The sequence below is a fragment of the Harpia harpyja genome, chromosome 5, assembly GCF_026419915.1.
Source record: "Harpia harpyja isolate bHarHar1 chromosome 5, bHarHar1 primary haplotype, whole genome shotgun sequence".
NCBI lineage: Eukaryota > Metazoa > Chordata > Aves > Accipitriformes > Accipitridae > Harpia > Harpia harpyja.
The window spans coordinates 11290774-11303166 of NC_068944.1; the positions used below are offsets into that span (position 1 = coordinate 11290774).

Here is a 12393-nt window from a genome sequence, read left to right on the forward strand (position 1 = left end):
TGACTCTAAATGCCTGAGATTCCGAAGTTGTATTTCATTAAAAAGAAATCACTTCTACTAGCACAAGTCTTCCCCTCATCACTGCAGCCAAACAGGCATGGGTTTTCCTTGGGTCTGTCTAAGCTGAGGAGCCAGGAAGGCTCCCGCAGCTCCCAAGCCCAGGGAGGGAGGGAGATTTGGGCACGAGTCAGCTCTCTTGGCAGACCCTCGTTTTCCCGGGAGGTGAGCTGACGGCTCACACGGAGGCATGGTGTCACTGTGCCAGGACAGCCTCTGACCAGGGCCAGGGGCTTGGCACGGCAGGAGCTCCTAGATTAACGCAGACACATCCACCAACAGAGTTTGCAAGCACTCAGCAAACACGGCAAGCATATGGGTCTGGGCATTTCGCTAGCAGTGATCAACATATCCAGACTGAGAATGCACAGGAGAAATAGAAATTAGACTGCGATTTATTGCAGATCTTTTCATGCAGCTGCTCCACACCGATGTCTCCTCACGTCTCCACTTCCCACCTCCTGTACGTGCCCTCCGGTTGTACCCGCAGTAACCACGACCTGCCTCTCAGGCCAGAGCCGAGACAAAATCCCACCGTGTTTCCAAAGCATGGGGAAAAAACCCAAAGCTGTCTTTTTCGTAATGTTCAGTAAGTCAGTGTGTGCTCCAGTTCAGCAGACCAGAGCCCCAGTTAGACGGTGCACGGCACGGTGTCAGAGTCCCAGGGCCCTCTCCTCGCCCAGGACCGACGTGCTGCTACGGCACGCAGGCACGCTCCAGCACTGCCGCCCACCAAGGCTCCCAGCAGAACACTAACTGCATCAAACTTTCAAGGTATGCTTCAAAAATGTACCAGATGCCTTTACATCCTTGTAAAGCCTGCCTGCCCTTTTTAAGAGAGAAAAGAGTTTTAGCTCTGGGGTTTGGGATCAGCTTTGAAGCTTAGCTGAAATGAAAGGTAGCTGCTGTTCATGGTTATGTGCACCGCCTGGTGTATTGTAACGTCGCTGCTGATGTTAGAGAAAACGAGGATAAAGTCTTGGATGTTAACTTAAAGTTGAGACATGTTCTTGATTCAGCAACAATTCGGGTTAAGCAATCTTTCTCTTCCCCTAAAGCAATACAAGACACCATGCTTTCTGTGGACGTACAGCTGCAGTGACTTGTCTAAAAGTCACGCAGGCAGATCAATGTCACGGCTTGTCCGTGACCCACTGGGCCAGGCTTCCTTCCATGCCGTAGCTAGCCAGCCCCGCTTTGGTGAGAGCCAGCTCAGGTACATCCCCTCCCCACAGAGCGCATCAAACTGATGCAACTTTAAGCAAATTATATCTTTTAAGGATATTCATGTGTACGGTATTCCAGCAGATGTCTACCTCAGAGATAGACGGAGATACTGTTTTTCCTATGTTTTCACCCCAAACACAGTTTGTCTACTTTTTCCAGCATACGAGGGCCCAATATCTGAGAAGGCTGTAGTAAAGATGAGCAGCCTTGCAATGTATTAAGCATGGCAGCTTCTCCTCACTGACTGCTGGGAGACTACAGAGCATTGTTCTGAAAACGTTTACAGGTCCCACCAGCCCTACCTGTCCTTTCGGCTTATCTCGCATTCCCAGAGATGGAGAACCGTGTGCCGTACTCACCGCAGCCCAGAGGAAGAGAAGTCCCATCGCTTCATTGCCAAGGCAACAGTGTCTGCTTCAACCAGATAGATAGATGGTAGTAAGAGATGTTTGGCCTATAAACTCAGACTGAAGCACCTTTCTCCAGGAGCATGGGCAGACCTACTTAACGTGCAGGACAAGGATGGCGTGAGAAAGCGGGTGCTCTCTTAGGGAGCATTTTTATTTATTCCTGTTTACACTAAATGCTTTGCTCACCTGCTTCTCGCAGCTGCTTCTTTTTGGTTGTGGTCCATGGGCAGATACAGAGTTACGCAGATGGGTGAGAGAGCTTTTTGTGGTCGGAGGAATCGGTGCGAGGCGCCCGTCCCCACCCTGGGTGCCCCCGCACCGACCCACCCGCAGCGCTCCGGCCCCCCGGCGCTTCCAGCTGTCCTGGGCAGCTGGAGGGCTATTTTTAACAGGGCATCGCACTCCATATCTGAAGCAGAAACGCTTGAGTCCATGAGGCTCGAAGTTAAAAAAAGATTGAAATGAGAGACACTTTCTGCTTTGTTGTCTCCCTGTTTTTTAATTAAAGATCTTTGATCTTGTTATTTCCTTCTCCGTGTCTTGAAGGCAACTTGTTTGGTTCGTATTTGTCGACAATATTTCTAGATCACTAATAATAACAACGGTGAGGGGAAAAAACAGGTCAAATAAACAAGTGGCATTTAACCAGCTCTCAGAGAAAAGAGGAAGGTATGTACAAGTCAGAGAGAAACCACTTATTAGGTGTTCTCGGGGCACCCTCTAAGCTTTTAAAACAAGTGTCTCACCAAAGACTGAAGCAAAATTGCCTTCCTTTTCACCCATTTTTTCCCCTTCTGTTTTTAGATAGTGTCTTTACAAAGCTCCGTGCAACACAAGCTATTTGTCGCCCAGCCCCATCATTAAAGTCACAAAATAAATGTGGCTTGGCTAGCATGAGCTGGTGGTGTAAACAATTTCACCCCTTTAACAATTCGAGGCACAGCTCAGCTGCCTCTGAAATGAGTTCCGCCTGCCTGGATGCTAAAACCAAAGCCTTGTGGTTGGTGTACCGAGGGTGTGACAGTCAAAAAACAACCAGGTCAGGAAGTGCAGAGTTAAAAGGCGAGGAGTGAAAACAGTCTGAGAACATGAATTAGAGAGAGGACAGAGTAGTCAAGCACTTGACAATGTCACAGAGGCACTATAAAGTTGATGGTGGGATGATTTCCCGATGGTAGGATTTCTCATATATCTCAGCATTGCCTGGGGGGGTGAGGGGTGTTGTCAGGCCCCACAGAATTTTAAGCAATATTGTCTTGATCTGGCATCTAAGAGCAGGGAAATGACTTGACGAGGGGTCCCACTGTGGCTGCCTCCTAAGCAATCCTTCCTCGCTGCTCAAATTCACAGCTCAACCTACAGACCTTCTGCCAAGGGGGGTGGGTGTACCTGTGTGCATTTGCACACCCCAGAGAAGGTTGGGTAGGGATGGTGCAGGAAACATTTAGACCGTGAAGAGCCACTGATATCCCTCTGTCTTTGGCAACTGGAAAACAGGTGAAGAAAACCGCTATGGAAATCCTGAGCACAATAGGCTTAATGCTGCATAACTTATGGGGGCTGACATTGGCTTACTCCGGTTTAATTGCAGGTAATTTGGGAATTGGAAAGTTCAGAGACCCAGAGCTTGGAAATGATGCCTAGAGTTCAAATAGTTGGCAAAAAGATGGAAAGACAAAAAGTGAGGTGCAAAGAAAGGAAGCCACAGAGAGAGAAAGAGAGAGAGAGAAAATAAGGTGGGATTTGGGGGAAGGTCCCACTGCGACCCAGCCCCTGCCTGAACAAATGGCAGGGGATAAACACATCTGGCTGCACCCAAATTGGGGCAGTTCAAATCACCTCTATTCCAACCTTCTCAGACATTTAGGGTCCTAACTCCTCAGACTGGTTACCTTAAGTTCCCCTTATAGTCAATAGTGAGTGTGTGTTGTGTGTGGGAGGAGAAGGGAGGGCAGGGATGGAAACAAGAAGCCCCTCCAGGTGCCAATCCAGAGCATGGAGATGGGGATCCTTCACTGCTGGAAGACCCCGGCTCTTTCCCTGCCCGTGGCAGTCCCCTGCTGCCAGCCTGGCAGAGGTGGGCACAAGCGTGGCTGGTGCCCATAGGGCAGCGTGCATGTCCATCGGGGTGTCTGGTCCCCAGGCAGGGTGACGATGGGCAGATCCACTGCACGAACCAGGTAGACTCAGCTTTGTGATAGCGGGTCCCAGCTTGGAAGCCCTGCAGCAACCGCTTACCACTAAAGTGATATTCTACTTTTATTTTGCCTCTAAACGGGACTCAGTAGCTAACGTACTACCCACACAGGCCTGGGGTTAGGTTCCCCGGGTGCACAGCGGTGCTTTTAGTTATGCCCCACTGGGAAACCTGCCTGCCTTTGGTGCTGCCCTGTTGCACCGTGATGGGGGAGCTCAGCACCCGGGCGGCTCCTGCAGCATCACTCACCAGACCCGTGCCAGGACAACGCCTGGCCTTTACTGCCCAAGTCATCGCATTGCATGAGCCTGCCTATAATTAATAACGATCCACCCCGTAGAGAAGCAAAGACACTGAAAATAGCCCAGCCCCACAAATATTCAAGCCCATAATCCCAGGTGAAATGACCGCTCTGGGAAGCAAAACCCCAAACTGCCCCAAAAACTCAGACAGAACTGTCTGAGGTGCGTGTAGCATCGCACACAAGGGCTTGCAAGACCTCCCCTTTCATCATGCCAGGCTGCTCCCGGGGCCCTGCCCAAGGGGAAGTCACCCGCGGTGACAAACTTTTGTGCAAGTAATCCTCTCTTCACACTGTGCAATACCAGAGTGGAAAGCCCCCCAGGCTCCCCCGAGGAGTGTGCCTGTGGTTTGGGAACGGCAGCGGCCAAGCGGCGATCCGGGAGCTTCCCTGGAGGGGTGTCAGAGCCACCTGAGGCAGAAGAGAAAGGGACAGCCACTCTGAGGGGCTTGACGGGATGGCTAAAAGCTCTGTGAATATATTGTCATTACCATAGACATGCAGTTTTCAAGGACTCCTGCAGGACCCTCTTGGAGATGAGCTTATAAAATCTTACATCTTTGCCCTACGGCTCTCTGAAGTGTGAGATTAAGGTGCCGGTGGCTAACGAGGTTGGCCGACATTCAGGCTCCACGGCATAAATGGAGCTTCGTTCGCACTCTTCTCGCTTCATGGTAGCTCAGGGCAGTGGAAAAGCTCTGCTGTGAACATGGATGCGACCTACAAGGCACTGCGTTCATTTTAGTAGGGTGGTTGTGACTGTGTAGAAGTGCAGTTTGCCAACTGAGAGCTCCCTGTAAGTTTTGGAGTCCCGCTCGTTGCGTTTTCTCACTCGAGAAGGAAGAAGAAAGAGATAGGACAGGGCCCAGGTAATGTCACGGAGCTAACAGAGGTAGCACCGAGCAAATGAGATATTTTTCTGTCTCCAACATCACCAGCAGATCAGAGGTTGCTGCAGTTTCTTAATGGTGGTCATGTAAAGAGCAGAGCAAGCACAGCCTGCTTTCTCTAGGGAAGTTCTGGGGTGGCATCTGGAGAATCTGTGTGATTTATAAATTGAATGATTTGGGGAGTTTGGGTTACATCAGGACTGAAGGATTAGGTCATAACGTGCAGCCTTCACATTGAACTAACAGCTTTCCTTCTCTTGAGCGTCTTGGAGAAAAGAGAGATTTTATAGATGTAGATAGATTTGAAGCTAGATAGCATCTCTGAGATCCTCCTACAAACACATGGGAGGAGCGCTATACTAGCAATACTAGCACACATTTAACAATTGAGGCACTTTTTTTATTGAGAGGGGTGGGAATGTTGAAAAGGGTCCATATAAAAATATTCTCAAAGCGAAATGAAGCCACAGGAGGAGCAGTGCCCTCCAGCACTGCTGAGCTCAGCACCGGAGTTGGACGGCTATAGCTTTTTTTTAATGTTCCCGTGGAAAAGCAGGCAGCTCGGGAGGTCCTGATCTGCTCTGCCTCTTCTGTCGCTCTGGGGAGCTTCCTGCCCTTTCTATTCCTGATGCCTGTTGTGAGCCAAGGAAGAGTTAGCTTAATCAGCAACACCAGCCACTGATTAGTGCCAAGCTGTTGTCATTAATCACTTCAAAAATCACCGCGCTGAAAATAGTACTCAGGGTCAGATGTTCAAAAACTGGTGTGGTTTAACTGATGTCATTTAACCTCAGCCACAAAGCCAGACCACACCCCTAAAGAAACACCATTTCTTTGCTTTACATTACATATTATTTGTAATTTTTTAATTCAAATCCACTCACAGCCCCAGTGACATGGCACAAAAAGCTGCTCTTCACCTTTCCTAGAGGAAATGACTGCTGTGAGTGGTTAAACACCTCCAGGGGAAGGCAGGCTGGACCAACAAGCAACCTGTATCGCCCCAAAAGATGCATAGGGCTACTGGCCTGAGGGTTTGGTCGTGAGCTTCTCCGTGCTGTGGACCCCCCCTCTCCTTTAGAATCTCAGCCCAAATACTTGGCAGATGCACTTGGGGCTCATTACATTACAGAGGCAGCGTGTTCGTTGCGCTCCCCCGAATGGCATTTCATGTGCGCTGCACTTGTTTTGTATTTGCTATATTTAAGCCACAGAAATATGCGCTGATGAGGAAAAGAGGGCCGTGGTGGTATCTTGGAGGCTGGAAGGGAATGAAAATCATTTCTGAAACTTGCAATCCTCTGTGCAGAACTGTGGCCCAGGAGAAGGAAAGAGGAGCGCGGTCAGCTTGGGTCGCTGGCCGCACTGAGGACCCGGCTGGGTCACCCATACCACTGTCCATCTGGAAATGATTTCAGGGCAACTCTGGTTTTATACTAGCGTAACTGAGGATGGAAATTGCTCGGAGCCTTTGCCCCAGAGGACTCTTCCTGGGTTTCTATTATGAAACTGCCACGTTAGGAACATGCAGGAATACAGGTGTGCAGCTCTGCAGGATTTTTACATGGCACTTGATTTTGAAACTTGTCTGGCATTATTTGCTCCTTTGTCTCCAGCCTAGCTAGCCTTTGCATGCCTCTCCTACCTGACCATCGTTTTCCCCAGACCATGGTCTTCATCCCTGTAGCTCCTTCCCTTCTTGCCGTGACCTGTGGGACACGCTGAGCAGGAGGAAGGCAGAGGCTGTCTCGATGCTGCTGCTGGAGGGCACAGCAAGGCAGGCCAAAGCCCTGGGTTCTCCCGACCCGCTCTTTCAATCATGGACCTAGGATACCTTTGGTGGTTGCTAACACGTCCCACAGTCTCTCGCCCCATATAATAACTATCCTTTGTGATCCTTGGTCCTTCCAGGCCAATTGCCTGCTTCATAGAGTGGAGTGGATGAGGATGGGGCTGGCCCAGCCATGCCTGGGACTGCTAACCAGAGTGTGCTTTGGCACGTACAAAGAAAGGCTTTCTTCCTCTGTGCTTCAGAGCATGACCAAAATTTGCCTCTCAAGTGCAGGTGAGGCTGCAAGGGGAGTCTGGAGGCAAACGTGGGCTGGGTCCTCATTTTAACTGCAGTCCTGATGTAGCCAGCAGGTTTCAGCAGCAGGTATTACTGCCTGGTGACTTGGGTAGAGATGGCATCAATCCCTAAGACACCCCCAAACATAGTGGGGAGGTCGGCCTGCTGTTGTGATGGAAGATGAAGTTTGTGATAAGGAGCCAGGTCTGGGCACATGAGAGCCCAGAATCAGGAAAGAGCCAAGAGATTACCTAAAGATTGAAGAGGATCCCAACGAGGAAGCTGGGATCAGATCGACTTTCTGTCTACAAAGTCAAATCCTTTCCTGGACATGGTCTAGCAGGGCCTTCTTGATCTTATACATGGTGGTTGTACTGGGAAAGGCAGCCCCAAGCAGGTATCTATCTATCTCATGTACTGCAGACCTGTGGGAAGCACTGCGTCCCACCCTCCGCACTCTTCCAGGCAAGGTGGGAGAGAGGGTTTTGAGGCTGTCCAGCAGCGGGACTTCAAGCCAGCCCATCGCCAACAGAATGGAAGAGGTTGTCTGACAGCCACGCTCCCAAAAAGCAGGCCAACAGCACCATACCTGTCGCTTCGGATCTCTGATCACTACCATAGCTTTGATCATCGCATTGCGTAGCTGACTTCCAGCTGTCCAGGAAAGCAAAAATAAGTTTCCAGCAGTTTTTCATGTGCCTTAATTAGAAAACAAGGAATGCTTTTCAAAAACAAGAGAGGGGAAAAAAATAAGGCTAGAGCTGCAGTACTAGACATGCCATCCACACACTTGGCTTGCACTTAAGAGCCACTCAGCCGGCCCTGGTTGCTAAGCAGTCTGAGAAACGGGAATGTGCTGCTCCCTCCAACCCTCCATGAACATTGCCACTCAAAACCTGCCCAGAAGAGGCAGCGGGGCTGATTTTTAAATGGGGACACTTCTGGGGGAAAAATATGCAATCGGTGGCTCCTTCATCCTGCTCCCCCCGAGTTATATTTGTGAGGGCAGGTAGGGTGTATGCTTGTGCATCTGCCTCCCACAGTTAAGTTGCTATCTTCAAATGCTGCCAGAGGCACAGGCCGTCAGTGGGATGTGTTCTTGCTCTGAAGGCAACTATCTCAGACCACCACAAAGGCAGCAAGGTGGGACAAAGAAGAGATAAAAGAAGGATTACCTATGGAAAGCGTTATCTCTTGCGGTACTTTAAAAGCTAAAGGCAACTCCCCTTTCTGTCCCTAGCCCTCTGCCTCCGCACCCATAGCTGTTCCTTGCTATATCAAGTGTGTCCTGACCACCGTGCCACAGGCTACAACCACCGCATTATACTTTGGTCATTCCCAAAGATTCAGCCGTGCTGAGCATCTGGCCAGAAGTCCCAGAGAATTGAATCCGTGTCTGAATCACTGCAGAAGATCAGCTCAAGTAACTTTTTCCCACAAAGTGCCCCAAGAGCTTCAGGTGGAAAGCTTTGCAAAAGCAACATCAAAAGAAATGAGGAACTTGAGGGTGGAGCAGCAATGCAGCAATGGGAAGTAAAAGGGGGGAAATGGTTGCACAGTGGTTAGAGGATGTCAGCAGTGAAAAACAAGTGGGTATCAAACTCTTTTAGAAGGAGAGCAAAAAGTGTTATGGGATGACAGTGAGCGCAAGCCAAATGTACTGGGCAGGCTCAGCTGACAGAGAAGGTATAAATATGGCAACGGAGTCAACCCAAAGAGCAGCATGGGCAGGGTGTAGTACAGAGAGTAGGAGAGTTGTGGCAACACTCTAGTATGTTTAGCTGGAAAGGGTAGTGGTGAACTTGCGTATGGACAGCAAGTTAAAGCTTGCGTCTTGTCCAGATTGCTTATGGCAGGGGTCAGGCTCTTGTCTTTTACCCCTCCCCTAAAAGCCTTTTCGAGTGATGGTTCTGGCACCTGCCATGCTCCCCACTCTCAAATATGATCATTCACCTCTTTTCTGGACCAAGGTCCCCAGGTAAGAGCACTCAGGTTTGCTACCGATGTTCCCACAGAAGGCTTAGCCTGGGTGTGATACCTGCTGGACATGTCCTGTGGGGTGTCCGTCAGCCATATGAAGATGCCGTGTGCTTCCACAAACCCCCGTCTGAGCAAGGGAGTTACACAGAAACACAGCAAAGGGGAGTTAGAACAGAAAAAGCCCATGTACAAATTGTCTTCCTTAAAGGCTAGGGCAGGCCTGATCTACCTCAGATATCCAAAGCTCAAAGCCATGGTCTGCTCACCCGTCCCTCCGCCTCCTTTGGCCTCTCACTGATCCACACATGCTAACGAGAGACCTCCATGCAAATTGCTATCTGCATGGTCTGCTGAGCACTGCCACCCACCACCAACCCTGGCTTTCAGGTGAACGAAGTCACCCAGGACTGGGCTAAGTCTTTGTATCTGCATAACAGACATACATCCCCACAGTAAGCAGGGCAATTGCAGCAATACCCCACATTTTCACGAGGGTCCTCACAGAGTCTTCCTGCAGAACGTCTTATGGGGGAAAGAGGGTTTCCCCCAGACCTCTGTCCAGACTACCAGGTCCTGCTCCCCCTTTCCAGGTTTCTCTAGACACCTCTGCAATGGACCTAAAAGCCAGGGGGTCCTCCTGCTCTGCCGATTCAGGGGATTTAGTGGGTTGGAGCCTGTGGGGCAATGGGAAAAGTGGAGTACTTCTCATTATATCCACCCCCCAGAGTGATGTGTAACTGATGCTTATCAGCCAGAAAATCCTGCTCAGCCCTTGCGAGAAGCCTTCCAGGTGCCTGGGAGGAGGAGAGCATTTAGGTATTCTAAGACTATAATCTCTTCTCTGATAATCCTGATTTACTCTTTGGCCCGGGAGCAAAGGCTAATAGAAAGCAAAGTGCTCCGACAAAGCCTAGCAGGTCATTTAGGAACTCTGGCTTAGTTGTCTCAAGTATAAAGTGGGGTTACCATTGCTGGGAATTAGTGTTTGTGAAGGTGCACTGGAGCTGGCGGGGAGATGGAAGTGCAGCATAATTGTCAATTACTGGTTTGGAAAGGTCACTGTTTTCTGGAGACAAAGCTACAATCAGCTGTTGTCACTTAGAAATTTCTCTAGGGACATTCATGCTGACCTATTTTTAACATAACAGCAGATTACACTGCAATACAGTGAATAATTTATAGGAGTAGTAGCATGATCACAGTCACAATACAATGGCAACTTTGGTTCCTGCCTAATTATGGAGGGAGGCAGAGCTCTCTGGCATTTTCCACTGAATTAGCAAAACAAGGCACACGTGGAACAAGTGACCCGAGCCTTTCAAAAGCATGTGTGTCAGCATGAATACATGTCCAGAAGGACTAAGTGGGGCAAAGATTTTATCTAGAGCATCCGTAAACCTACTCAGTCTCCCAGCAGTTTCATCAAGCTACAGCACTGGGAGCAGGGAAGTGGGAATGTGTGTAGGGTTGGGGGTGATGGAGAGGAAGAAATTAGTTTTTTGCGTTTGCTATGCAAAACTATATTGAGGAATCAAGAGAAACAGCTCATACCTCCCTAGCACGTGTATTTGCATAGGATAGAGAATGTTTCCTTGAAAGAGGAGGCTGCAAATGAATGAGGTTATTTGCATCTGCAACCTTAAGTTGAAAAAATCTTCTGCAAGATAAGACCAAAAGGGCCAGAGGGAATTTGTAACATGGGTTACACATAGAGTCATTGCCAAGAACTACTGTGGGAGGCTCAAGGTTGAAGTAAGATGCTGCAATTAGTATATGGCACTGAAAACCTTTAACAAATTAACCAGGCTTCCACAGTGAGAGCTGCCACCCCCTAAAAGGCTGAAATGGACTCAAAAGCATATTAAGTATGCATGATGAGACATTTATAGCTTTCAGCATTGCCACAAATATTCCCTCTCCTCTTCCCCTGGCATTCCACAGCCTGAAGCGCACAGCTGCTTTTTCCAGAAAGCAAATTCTCCGCCTTGGCCTCAGAGTTGACGTCCTACGTGAAACGGGGGCATAGTCGATTCAGAGAGACAGAAAGGTCACCCCCAAAATTTCACCTTGGAGCTACAGCAGTAGCATGGCGTTGGCAGCAGCCCCTACACTTTTTCCAGTGGAGAAGTGGGTGCCTCTGGAAATGCCACCGCTGTAGAGCCCATCTGAACTCAGAAACCTTGGAAACAGCCGGTAGGCCCCAGAGGTCTACACACCAGTATGAAGAGCATCCTTTTCTGCTTTTACTGAATCTGGAGTCGCTTTCTCTCATCTCTACTTCTTAAGGCTACAGGGTGCTGTTTATTTTCAGCATACAATATAAATAACACATGTTCATTATTCCTGCTGAAAATTACTTAAGACGATAGGTCAGCTGGAATTGGCAGCCTGGATTTTTTATTCAGTGAAGTTTTTTTCCCATGCATAACGCTCTGTGAAACCCCAACTCTTCTTCTTTCTTGTAATTTCCTAAATTTCTCCATACAGTATCATCTTCTGTGTGACAGGTCTGTGTGCGCCACGAAAAACATTTGCATTTGAAAGGGTGAGTCTACCTATCCTGACCCAAATGGGGAAAGATACAGGCATATGGGGAGGGTATCAGTATTGCCTCCTCAAGCCACCTTCCAAATTGTGTCTATTTACCAACCCCACAGACTTGCCAGGTATTCCCTTTGCCCCCCCCCCCAAAAAAAAAACCCCAAACACTTCCAGCTGCCTAAGAGGCACAAGGGAGAGTTTGTTGAAGGACTCTGCAACAGCTTTAAATGTTGGAACAGCAAATCATATAGAAAATATGACATGGGTGTTTGGTACTGCTGTTGGGTGATGGCTGATGTAAAGTCCAGTATGAAAAAAAGCTGCAGAAGAGAAATGGAGAAGTCCTAAGAGCAGCAATAAATATATGCAGAATCCTTACCTCTCTAGAGAGATGCGTTTATAGAAAATAGGACCATACATTTTGGAAGGAAGACTGGATTTGAAGAAAATACCCCACAATACAGCATTCCTGCCTTTTTTTCTTTCTTGGGCTAATAGAGAAAAGATGCTCAAAGAAAGAAACGGAAGGTCCATTCATTGCAACGTTCTTTCCTTCATAGTCACCTTTCAACTGCTGTCTTCAGCCCTCCCAATACCCAAACGTAGAGCCTGCTCCCGCCGAAGGCAACGGCGAGGAGCCCACCGCCCACGGGGAAGGGGGCCGGCGGCGGCAGCCCGTTCCCAGCACCATTCCCCCGGGGAAGGACCGGAGGTCTTTTGCG

General features: G+C 49.1%; 1 protein-coding gene across 4 annotated transcripts in view; it reads left to right on the forward strand.

The window, feature by feature from the left end:
- Positions 1-12393, forward strand: part of RIPOR2 (RHO family interacting cell polarization regulator 2) — a 108371-nt gene that overhangs the window by 43422 nt on the left and 52556 nt on the right. The window lies entirely within an intron of this gene.